The sequence below is a fragment of the Podarcis pityusensis genome, assembly GCF_964106645.2.
Source record: "Podarcis pityusensis genome assembly, chromosome: 4".
In the NCBI taxonomy this organism is placed as follows: Eukaryota; Metazoa; Chordata; class Lepidosauria; order Squamata; family Lacertidae; genus Podarcis; species Podarcis pityusensis.
The window spans coordinates 62931440-62944188 of record NC_138027.1 but is presented as its reverse complement, the minus strand read 5'-3'; the positions used below and the strand labels follow the sequence as shown (position 1 = coordinate 62944188).

At 43.0% G+C, this 12749-nt stretch overlaps 1 protein-coding gene across 3 annotated transcripts in view; it reads left to right on the top strand.

Moving 5' to 3' along the window:
- Window positions 1-6255: 6255 nt before the first annotated feature.
- The window catches only part of IL1RAPL1 (interleukin 1 receptor accessory protein like 1), a 658802-nt gene continuing 652308 nt past the window's right edge, over window positions 6256-12749 (top strand). The window contains exon 1 of one of the 3 annotated variants that reach the window (XM_081003463.1): window positions 6256-7285. The gene's annotated coding sequence lies outside the window, so the exon portion shown is untranslated. The remainder of the gene's footprint in view (window positions 7286-12749) is intronic. The other 2 variants (XM_081003461.1, XM_081003460.1) reach the window with 2 other exon arrangements.

Sequence of the window (12749 nt, the reverse complement as noted above, 5' to 3'; positions counted from 1 at the left end):
GTTGAGCTAATTATTAGGTTAAATTGTTAAGATAAATTATTTAATGAAAATTGAGAAAGATGGAAAGAAATTGCTGAAATAACTAATTGAACTAGAATGCAAGAAGGGAGGTGTGAGGAGGTCAATGAAACAAGCAAATGGAAGTTATAGATATGTAATTTGGGATTTGTGGGGGGGGTTTTGTCCTCCTTTTTTTTTGCTGTACTGTTGTATTGGTTTTTGCGTTTTTTTCCTTTTTTATGTATTATTGTGTTGTTTTTTTATTTTTTCTTTATTTTCTATAATTCTGAAACTACTAATAAATATTATTTTTAAAAAAAAAAAAAAGAGAAGAAAAGCAGGACTCAATAAGGACAGGAGGTGGAAAAGGCACTATTACAATGTTAAACTATTTGCTTGCTTGCTTGCTTATTTACTTACTTACTTACTTACTTACTTAATGGCTTGCCCACAGCATACTTTAAGATCGAGGAACAGGAAAAAGGTGCCTCTTGTATCTCTTAAATATTTCTTGTTCAGTCTCAACAGAATATGAAGTGGATGAACTAGAGAGGGCCTTCTCAGTAGTGGTGCCTGCCCTGTGGAATGCCTTCCTATCAAAGACACAAACAATTATATAACCTTCAGGAGACATCTGGAGGCAGCTCTCTATCTGGAAGTTTTTTATGTCTGATGTATCACGTATTTTTTGTACTCTGTTGGAAGCTGCCCACAGTGGCTGGGGCAACCTAGTCAGATGGGCAGGGCACAAGTAATAAATTGTCGTTGTTGTTTCACAACTACCCATGCAGGTGTTAGAGTCTACCATATCTTTTCTTCATTGAGGGGGACATAAACTCTGCCTGCTGGCTCTTAGCTTGGTAGTTTTTATACTAAACTGTTCTGGTTATACAGACACTCATAATTTCTTTTAGCCTGGCACTCCAAAGAGGCATGGCCACTTTGGAGTGAGATTCTTTATCAGGGTTTGAAATTAGGTGTTTCAATTTGCTTTCCTATTAGCAGTTCTGCTGGACCACATCCAAAACCTATCTGTGGTGTTGACCTGTAGATTAAAATGCTGGTGACAATGTAATAGTCAAAGGTTCCTTCCATTGTGTTGATCTACTTGTTCTGCAGTAGTCGCAGGATAAGATTTTGTTCCTGATGTTATTTCCAGCACCAGGACTCCATATTGTCCATTTGGTTCTCTTGTGGCATTGGGTTGCATTTCCTGTGCTGCTTCCACAAAGGAGCCCAAGAGGCAAGGCAGTACAGCGGCCTCAGCACCAAGGACAGCTCTGGAACTGAAATGGAGCCTTTTGACCCTCTGCCTCCAGTTCACATCCTATACTTTTGATTTCTTTGGAGAACCTGCTAAAGGGCAAATCCTCTAACTTGGAGATGGGCAGTTTTGCACTCCCGGAGACTCCCATATCACCTTTTGCTTGTGTTTTAGATAGCCTTGCTGATTCAGATAATTATTATTTAATTAGGGTTTCTCAACAATGCATCAACATGTTAGATTTGCAATGCTAGCTTGCATTTAATAATGTTTCCAACCCTGCTTATCTCTTCTTCTGCAATGCTTAATTAAGTTCTACTAAGTGAAAGAAATATATTTGCTCAACTTATGTGCTTAAGTCCCGTCTTTAAATCCTACATTTCCTGTGTGCTGATATAGAGGGGGACTAATGCCCCCTTAGCATGGCAGCTGTTGCAGAGAGAACTGCGGTGAAAAGCCTAACTGAGACTCAGTGTTTGCTACATAGAAATCAGGCTTAGATCTCCCCTATGAAGAAAACAAATTTGTCACACCTCCATGAATTTGTCTAATCATCTTTTAAAGGCAACCACGTTGGTGGCTATCCCTGCCTCTTGTGGGAACAAATGCCATAGTTTCGTCATGCAGTGTGTTTTATTGTTTCTGTGCTGAATCTTCCAAAACAGCACTTCATTAGGTGGCCTTGAGTTCCCGTATTATGAAAGACGGAGGAAAACATATTGCTTTGCATTTTCTCTATGCCATTTACAGTTTTATGCACCTTTATCATGCCTTTTCTCTAAACTAAAAAGCCTCAGATGTTGATATCCAAGATCCAACATATTACAAAATGGGGAATCTAGTGAATCCAGTAGGGTGCATTCATCATGTATCACTTAAATTTCTTTTTTATTATACAATCATTATCATTTTTGGTGGTTTTTTTTAAATGTAGATTTATGAAAAAGAAGTTCTTACTAAATTGTCTCCTGCCAAATGCATTTTTTATTCCAAATTATTTGATTTTCTTTTACCAGAGCAACACTGACAATGCTGGACTCTGTAGTTCGATTGGGATTTCCCTTTAGTCATTTGTGTGCATTCAAAGGAATAGCATTTTTTTTTTCTTTCCTGGGAAAACCCTGGTGTGGAGAGGGGAAGTTGGTCAGTTTGTAGGATGTAGGGAGTTTATGGGAAGGAGTGAGTTTTTGACATATAATATTATGTCAAGAAAATGTCCTTACTTTAGGGTAAAATGGAGAAAGGCGAAGAATATTGGAGGACATTTTGCATTTGTTTTTCTGTAAATACCTAATATCCTTTCTAATATGTTAACAACAACAAATACTTGATGGGACACTGATCTCTGTACAGGATTTTTCTTCTGGAAAAGTAGAGTGACACAGACACACATTTCATCAACATTTTATTTTATTTTGCCAGAAGATAATCAGAGCAGAGCCCAAAGCATAACAGAATGGTGGAACGATAACTAAGTGGATCTGGGGGGATCCTACGCATCCTTAATTGAAAGCCCAATCAAAAAAGATAGAACAGACTTGAACAGAAGGCCTAAGATCAAGCGTTTTGTTGCCATATAACTTACACACACATCAAAGAAAATGACATTACATTACATATTATTTTAGTATCAAACACAGCAACATTTTTAAAGGGGATAGAACAAACTGCTCCTTCTGTCAAGACTTCAGAGCAATGAATCTTCAAAGGGGGCTGAAATGTAGGACCATAATTTTGGGGTGATTTGATTGACATTCATCAGCTGCAATATGGAATAGATGGTAAAGGTAAAGGGACCCCTGACCATTAGGTCCAGTCACGGACAACTCTGGGGTTGCGGCAGCGGCGTAGCATGGGTTGTCAGCACCCGGGGCAAGGCAAGTAATTTGCGCCCCCTAACCTGCCGCCGCTGCCAGCTTCTTCTTGCTGCTGCCTGGGCTGGGCTGGTGTGGTTCTCTCCTGCGCTCAGCGCTGTGCTGGGCGGCCGCAGCACTGTCCCTCCCCCAGATAGTCCCTCGCTCTCTCTCCTTACCGCACGCCTGGCACCCACCCCCTCCACAGTGGGTGGCAACCCAGCAGCTCGGATCGGATTCGCACAGCCAGCACTGCAGTGAGAGAGAGTGAGCCAGGTAGGGGCAGAGAGCTGCGAGTGCGAGTGCGCGCCCCCCAGATGTTGCGCCCGGTGCGGCCGGCCCCCCCTGCACCTCCCACGCTACGCCACTGGGTTGCGGCGCTCATCTCACTTAACTGACCGAAGGAGCCGGTGTACAGCTTCCAGGTCATGTGGCCAGCATGCCTAAGCTGCTTCTGGCAAACCAGAGCAGCGCACGGAAACGCCGTTTACTTTCCCGCCTATTTATCTACTTGCACTTTGACGTACTTTTGAACTGCTAGGTTGGCAGGAGCAGGGACCGAGCAGCAGGAGCTCACCCCGTTGCGGGGATTTGAACCACGAACCTTCTCATCGGCAATCCCTAGGCTCTGTGGTTTAACCCACAGTGGCACCCACATCCCGGAATAGAGGGTAGTAACAGGAAATTTTGCTGCCTGAAGCACCTCCCCCTCCTCTCCTGCCCCCTAAGTCAAAGTGCATAGTATTTAAGTTTTGAGTTATTCCATCCGGAGTGGCCAGTTGTACTAGATAGATAGATAGATAGATAGATAGATAGATAGATGATAGATATAACTGTTATACATGCATTTTGGCAGAGTCTGTTGGGATGAAATGGACACTGTCCCACCATGCTCAGTTTGCCCTCAGCCAGCCCCAAAATGCCTGCCTTCTCATTTACAACCAATCCAGGGAAAGGCACTGCCTGCCAGCTTACCCCTTGTCAGCGCCAGTGTTGTCCTCCTTGTGAAACTCATCATAGAAAAGGATGGGAGCAAGACTAGAATTAGTTGGCCCCACATGTTATTGGTTGTGGCTCCACCTACTGTTGGCCTCCCTGCCCAACCACTCCCATAGTTGCTTAAATGAAAATTCCTCTCAGATGCTGCAGTAGATGGGGAACCAAGTTTATTAGAAAGTTAAGCATGATAATTAATAATTATGGGATGATAGCCATCATTATTCTTCCTCAGAGTAGACCCATTAGAGCCAGTTAACTGAAGCCCATTCATTTCATAGTTTCACCATGGTTCTAATTCTATAACTAATATCCAGGAAGAAGGTGGTTCTGTTACAGATACTGGCAATTATTTTATCTCCTACTCTGTTCTCTTACATTTCTATTTGGGGCTTCCAGTTATGGAGGGTCCCACAAAGAACAGCGCTGGCTGCTCTTTGAAATATGTGGAGCTGCTTTTTGAAAGAAGTGAAGCAATATTGTTTATTGCATTTATACCCCCTTTTTCTTCAAGCAGCTTTAAGATGGCATAAGTGGGTTCTCCTTCTCCTCCACTGGTTGATGTTAATCCCCCACAACAACCCTGTGAGGTAGGCTGAGAAGCAGTTACAGGCCCGAGGTCACCACTGAGCTTCATGGTTGGCTAGGGATTTGAACCCTGGTCCGACATTCTAACCACTATGCCATAGTACACATGAACATCTAAAGGAAGGGGCCATAAGATCATAATGTTCAGAGTCTAAAAGTTCCCAACTATAGCTCTGCTTCTTTGTGCAAAGCATATATGCTATGCCACTGAGTTACAGCCCGTCAATAAAATTTTGCTCTGCCCTGGGAGCTCATAGTGTAGTAGCAGTAGTGCAATCTGTGTATCCTCATTGGTCTGTTGCGTATATACATGCTCGCATAAGGCAGGGCTGGTACATCAAATGCTGCATGCAAGCTGAACAATTGGTAGAGCTTTTCTTACCATTGCAATGATGAAAAAAGCTTTCCTTATTGCAGCTGCTACATACTGTATCATGGCAGCCATTTCACAGGTGGTTTCTCCATTGGAGCCTCCATATATCAAGAAGAGCTTCACCTGTTGAATTTCCGCCTGTTAGATACAGGAGCCCTGCTACCAAAATGGAGGCAAGCCTAGTCCTTTTACAGAATATCACCAATGTTGCGTAATATGAATCACTTAGGCATTCTTATAGCTTGCGCCTATGTTTACTCGGAAGTCCCATTGATTTTTATGAGTCCTCCCACCCCCAGGCTTGCAAGAGTTCGCCTTCCGGCTTCCCTCTCTTCCCCACCTCCCACACACATTTACTCATGTAGAAGGCCTCACTGCCTTCTCTATCTATATCTAGATTTAGGGGGGTGAGGAATAAAGGAGGCGGATGAAAAAAACTAAGTGTAAAATTTAGCAGAGCAGTTGTTTGATGCTCCAGACATCTGCAACTGAACCTTTCTCTTTTTGGTGAAGTAATTAAAATTCCTAATTAGATACACCTTGCAGCTCCTGTTAGTCTTAATTGGCAACAATGCAGCAAGAGTCTTCTTACCTATTTTCGGAATTTTTAAAGGGGTGGTAGAGAGAAAGAGAGTTTATAAAAAGATTTTTTTAAAAAAAAAAAATTACATCAAAAAAACCCCCACAACCAGCACTGTTCCCACACAGTTCGGAGAGTTTGTACAAAGAAGATCCCATGGCAACAGCAAGGCCCACAGTTTGCTTTATAGACACACACACACACACACACACACACACACACAAATCCAACCAAGAATAGATAATGCATCATCGCTTTTAAAACAACCCTTCACTTGGGAAATTTCATGGAGGGAGGGAGAGAAGAGAACACAACCGATCAGTGTAGGACTTGGTATACAAGCTTTTTGGCTTAGCTTGTGCTGGGTCTCCAGCCTCCCAAGCCCCATGGAAAAGTGGGCAGAGGAGCTGTGGGTGATAATGTGTGTCCTTGGCACCGGTAGTAGGCAGAAATGACTTCTTTCTCTCCTGTCCCTCACCCGCTCGCCGCCGCCGCCCCCCTTCAAATCAGTCTCCTCTCTAATGCTTTGCAGAGAGGCAGTTGACTGTGGATTGGCTAGTACTAAAGTATCCATTGGGTGGCAGTAACAGTACCTTCTTTATGACTTGCAGCAAAGCAGAGAATGCATTCAATCAAATGAGCCGATCTTGTAGAAACACTGGAATCGTTTATGCATTGCAGTTTCTCTCTCTCTTTCTCTCTCTCTCGCTCACACACACACGCTCCCTCTCTGCCTTCGTCCCTCCCTCCCTCCCTTTCTCTTCCTTAGGATATCTGGGCTGGATTGCCTTTAATTCATCACGACCTGCTCCTTGGGGTTGGTGCACTTGTCATTTGCACAGAAGATTAGCATCATTCAGGGCAAACCGACAACTGTGGGATTTCCTCCCCCCACCCTCTCCCTCCTTTCCTTCCAATATATATTTTTAAGGGGGGAGAAAAATCCCCTCTGTGCCGATTTGAGAGTTTTAGGACCCAGGAGACTTCCTCTCCAACAGCAGGAGCCGTGTGTGCTTTCCACATAGCGGTACAGTACCAGGAAAACCCCGTCGGATCGGTGATTGTAGGATACTTGTGAAATCTCCCTCGGATTCCTGCTTCCCGGGGACTGCATGGTGGCGTTGGGATTTCTCCAGGTGCATCGAGGGGCTTTGAGAAGGCTCCATGCTCACAAGTCAGGACTCCTTTCCTTGTCCAAGAGCTCGCGGACTTCTGGGGTTATCAGTCTCACCCTCTGGCTTTCCCCCCTTCTGAGCCAGCTCCTTCTCCCTCTCGCTCTTCTTCCCGTCTTCTAATTTTAATTTCTGCTTCCCACCTGGATTGTACCATCCGCGCGAGCAACCTGGCCACTTTGAGAACTCGCAGGAGGCGAATCTGGCCACGGATCTTGAGCTCTATATGGAATTATCTGCTTGGATGGTGAACTTGGCACTCGTGAATGGGCATCTTCTCCCTCGTCTTAATTGCTAGCAGCGAAAAGGGAAAAGAACCCGGAGGAGTTTTGGGTTTTTCTGGGTTTTTTCCTGTTGTTGGTTTTTTTAATCGTGGATTCCTTGACTACGCATTGTGATGACCAGCAATTACCTTACTGACTGATACAAGGAGACGACTATTTTGCAAGACTGTGGTGGGTAAGCTCATTTTTCTTCCTCTTCGTATATATGTATAGAAAGCTATATTAAAATAAAAGCCCCTCGGAGGCGTTGCTAAACTTGGTAGCTGAAAAGACTACTTTTCCCTATTGCTGCATTACACTGATGAGGGGGGTGGGGGGATTTTTATATATATCTATAGGGGGAGGGGGGGAAAGATCTCGTCGTTATTGGCAGTTCAGAGGAACAACTGCAGTAGGTATTTCTGAGAGTGCATTTTGCGATAAATCAAAGCCCGAGCAAGGTCTCTCCCCCCCCCCCACCATGCCTCCTTGATGTGGGAGATCGGCCTGAATGCAGTCTGAGCAAACAGGCTTCCTCCTTGCTCCCACCCCACCACCACCCCGGTTTCCCCCCTTTTCTGGCTCAAAGGGATCTACAGCAGTCACAGGAGCCCCCGGTGATGGAACCTATTTAACATGAAATGGGCTCCCATCTCTCGGTTCAAAGATGAGGCCATTTATTTATTTATTTATTTATATATTTTCCCCCAACTCTGTGCAGCATTCGGTTGGAGCTGCAACGGAGACAGAGAGCCATCATTTATTTTATTTTTTATTATTATTTTGGTTCAAGTTGCTGAACTTTAAAGCGCCAATCTGGATTTATTTTGGCACGGTGAGGCTTTAGTTCTGGAGGGTTCATGCGTTTGCTCGTGGATTTGGCATCGGGGGCGTCAGGAGCTAACCTGAAGGGTAGCAGGAGCTACCAGGATGCTCAAATTGTTTCAGGTTGTCCTCGGTGGCTTTTGTCCCCCCGCCCCCCCCCACCTGCTTTTGGGAGAGGCGTTTTCCTTTTTCGCCCGGTAACTTGATGTCTTCTTGACACCTTAAGACCCAGCCACGTGCAAAGGCGCTGGCGATCTGGGAAAGGAGAGATCGGATCTCGCCACAGCCTTACCTGCAGCTGGCTGGGGGCAAGATGGGCACAGGGCACTTAACTGTGGAGTGGAGATGAATTAAACTGGAATTCCCTCCACACCGAGCGATGCCCACTGTTAAACCTTTCTCTGCAAAATGCATTTGGATCAGGGGGAGGGGGGAGTGACTGTGGGAATCAATAGTGATGACGTGGTACAATGCAATGCACTGCAATGCTAAAGTTCTATAGTGTGTGCTGGAATATAGACTCCCATGTGCAGCTGATGATGGTTCATGCATTATGGATGGGAGGGGAGGTTGCAGCTGGATATGGAGGAAGATAGATGTAGCTGTGCATAATCGATGATTATGTAACTTGATTGCATCTAATAACATAATCATACAGTGTATCAATCACTTGAGTTAACTTTGGATGGCTACCGTCGACGGAATGGAGAGAGAGAGTCATTTTTTGCTATTGTGGAAGAGCTGAGATCCCCCCCCCCCGCAGCCTTCCTCAGCACAGTTCTCTCCGGGACAGTAGCATCAGAGAATCACCATGATTAACTCAGCCACACCTGTTCCGAGGGACGCATTATTTTTATTTATTTTTTAAAATTCCATCACTGTTGCAGAAGTTCTCCTTGAAAAGGTTAAAGAGGAATGAGTTGTAAATTAAATGGGGGGGGGGGGGTAGTTGAATGGAAGGGCAGCCACACCCAGGTGAAAGCTCCTTTAGAGAATGGGAACACAGCAACAGAAGCTTCTCTTTCGATTTCCAATGTTAGACTCCCTCTGATTGTTGAAGGTGTTAGGTCACCACTTGTCTTGGTGGCAGGAAATGTGCCATGAAGCTTTAGCTGGTTATTAACTTTGAAAACTGTAAGCAGCAGCTTGGCGAATTAAGGGAAGGTATCTGCTGGTCCAGCATCCTCCTAGCCTCCCTTTTCAGTTTCAAAATAGAACCAAGAGTTCTGCCTCGGCATGACTGACAGCTGTCTCCTTTGAAAGGCAGGATGGTGGCAAGGTAATTGTGAGCACAGAGAAGTGTGATTACATAAAACTCAAGGCAAGATCAAAGGTGGATGATTCCATATGTTTAAATGAGGGCAGCATGGCATTGTTCTGATATATCCTTTACAAAAGAGACTACCTTTCAATGAGGAAAAGTTACCAGCACAACTACTACTGTCATCCAAATAGAACTGACGTTGGCCAAATAGAATTTCTCCCCAGAAGAGAACCATGGAAAGCACACACACAACTGTATAGAACCTTCTTCCTCCATTTAGGAATCTGTGAAATAAATTCTCTAACCAAGACATAAGCCATGTTCTTGCACCATGTAGGTTCAATGTGTCAAAAAAAGTGGGGGGAACAGTGTAGAATAGATAGGTTAGAGAGAAGTGAGAAAACGGGATCTGCAGTCTTTGAGATGCATCAACCACCTCTTCTTAGTCAAGCAGAAGGCATAGCCAGTTCTCAAGAACTTTGCAAAAGGTACACATTAACAGATGGGGACCTTGGTCTTCCAGCAACCCACTTTACACATCTCTATTTTAAACTGGTTCATCATTTTGTGTCTTCTCTCTCGGGGGGGGGGGGGTGAGAGGCAGACACTAATAGATTGCACTAATGCAGGGTAGGGCTTGGCATTCATGGAATATATTAAGTGATTGGAAAATACAGATAGGAAATTAACTCCTGTTTCCATCCTTCAGGGGTCAGAATAGCACTATGGCAACTCCCTTGCATTAGGATCTCTCTTGTAATTTTCAGAAATGTTCCTAACGTTGGAAATTCTCTCTGACACTTCTCTCTTTCCCCCTTCCGATTCACTGTGTACACTCTCATTCTTTAATTACGTATAGGGTTTCCTGTGCTGCTTACATCAGAGCAACAATTCTCTAGGGAACCTGTAACAAACAAAGTATTTTGTGAGAGCAATTATTCAAGGAAGCAGTATTGGAGGGTGTGAGACAAGGAAGGCTTTATAATTAAGAATATATTCATAAATCATAAGAATATTTGCAAGGATATTAACTCATTGATTTCCATTGGCCTATTAAGTCATTGATTTCCATAATTTAGGTGCATCAGCTGTGCACTGAATTGGACTGACATTCAATTTGACCCTTGCTTTCATGATCTTTAATGAATATTTTGCATAATGTACAATGTTGTACAAACAGCTGGTGTAAGATGTGTATAGGATATTCTTCTGATATGCAGGAAACTGCTTCTCAACTTTACAAAAAGAAATATTATTTAACCTTGCCTACCCAGGATACAATTCAAGGGCCGGTAAAGTCAATACTAATTTTGTCATCAATGTCAGCCTGAAAAAGAATTAGGCCTTCAGGTTTCTGCAGTGATAGATAGAAACTCTGATTCTAAAAACAAGGGCATAAAGAAAATTGCAGTGACTCCTTTTTGATAAGAAAGATTAAGAATTTGTTTCCCTGTTGTTTAGCAGACTTGATCTATGGGTGATAGTAAATCACAGCCAATTGATTTGAATAAAATTCCTCAGGCAAATTTCTGATTAAACTTGCATGGAATAATCTGTTGGTAGATACTGGGGTAATGTGCATCTCGAGTATAACGTGAAATTACTTAACTCTGTGTTCTGCTGTTGAAACAAAACATAGCTAATTACCAAAGTACTTTTCTGTATTTTGATCTGCTTTGTTTGCAGTAAAGTGTATTCATCTATTTTTATATTTTATAACCGATATAATTTTTAGTGCTTGGCCAACCTCCCATTTCTACAGAGTAGGCTCCTCTCTTTTATAATTTATGGCAATTGAAACATCCAAGTCCTGATTAATATGATTAAAAAGTAGCAACTTATCAACTGTTGCTTAAGTTATAAAGTGTAATTATAGCAGCAGCACCATTTGCACAGCTCTAGATAAGATTGTGTCAGCATTTTCATTTGTAAGCCTCTATCTTGTGACCATCCATCATGCAAAGGGGATAGGGAATGAAACATTTACACTGAAGACCCTGAAACAAAAATTGCAGTTTGTTGGGTTAGTTATATTTGTATGTGTATACTCTCTCTCTCTCTGTCTCTCTGTGTATGTCTTTCAATGGGAGTCTGAAGCAAGGGAGGAAGGAGGAGGCACTCTAATTCACCAATTCAATTATGTGTGCATTTGACTTCTGCAGTGTAAATAAATATAGATTAGAGAGAGGCCACAGGAGGTATGAAGTTATAATGAATGCTTTTATTGATTTGATATGCTTTTTATAAACAGTGTTTAGGGAAAAGATGAATATTGCTTCCACATATGACATTTCAGTTGTAGCAGCTAATAAATGAATAGTCTTTGTGCCTGGACAGTCTAGGAATGCAACTTTTTCTCTTCCATGAAAGATATCTACTCATACTGTTGCATACAGTTTTAGACACTGGATGCTTTTGTTCTGCTTCATTGTCCTATTGCCAGTTGACTACAATGCAACTACAAAACAAGGCTGGTCAGTGTTGTGGCACATGCTGCCATTTGTAGCACGTGCATATTGTTGCATGAGCTGAACACACGCACTATTAGCCTATGATCTACAGCTGGTAGGAAAGGTCTAGTACCCCACCCATAACAGTTTTACTACCCAGTTGACTAGGCAGGCCTGATCTGCAGATGCCTTCTGTTGTGTTTACTGACCATCTCCTTCCAATGAAATAAAATGGAGTGATCCAAAAGGCATATGTATTCCTTAGACTGTTTTGTGTACTCAGACATTCCTTATCAATGGGAAGCTAGCAATACTGTGACTGTCGTATTGTGAAAAACATTGTTTCCATTGAGTTATATATGTGTGCGTGCACACACGTACGTATTTGTACAGTCCATACATGTGCCAACTGTTTGAATAGTTAAGACTTAAACTATCCCCTACTATTCCTTCAGTTAAATGGTAGCTTCACAGTTCTTAGTGTGGCACAACTGTGTTAAATTGGAAGCATGGAAAAACCTGCCAAAAAAAAAAAAAAAAGGCTTTCCTTTTATTCATTCATTTTGAACTATTATAGTATTGTATAGGCCAAACATACTTGCAAAGCTTCTGTGCTTTGGGGAGCAACAATAGTTGAGTGAAATACCACATGCAAAATATCCAGGGTTCAAACCCTGGTATAGCTAGTTTAACAAACAAAGAAGGATCAAAGTGTTGGTGTTGACCTTTAAAGCCCTAAACGGCCTTGGTCCAGTATATCTGAAGGAGCGTCTCCACCCCCATCATTCTGCCCGGACGCTGAAGTCCAGCGCCGAGGGCCTTCTGGTGGTTGCCTCATTGCGAGAAGCAAAGCTACAGGGAACCAGGCAGAGGGTCTTCTCAGTAGTGGCGCCCGCACTGTGGAACGCCCCCCCCCCATCAGATGTCAAAGCAATAAACAACTACCTGACATTCAGAAGACATCTTAAGGCAGCCCTGTTCAGGGAAGTTTTTAATGTGTGACATTTTAGTGTATTTTTGGTCTCTATGGAAGCCGCCCAGAGTGGCTGGGGAAACCCAGCTAGATGGGCGGGGTACAAATAATAAATTATTATTATTATTATTATTATTATTATTATTAA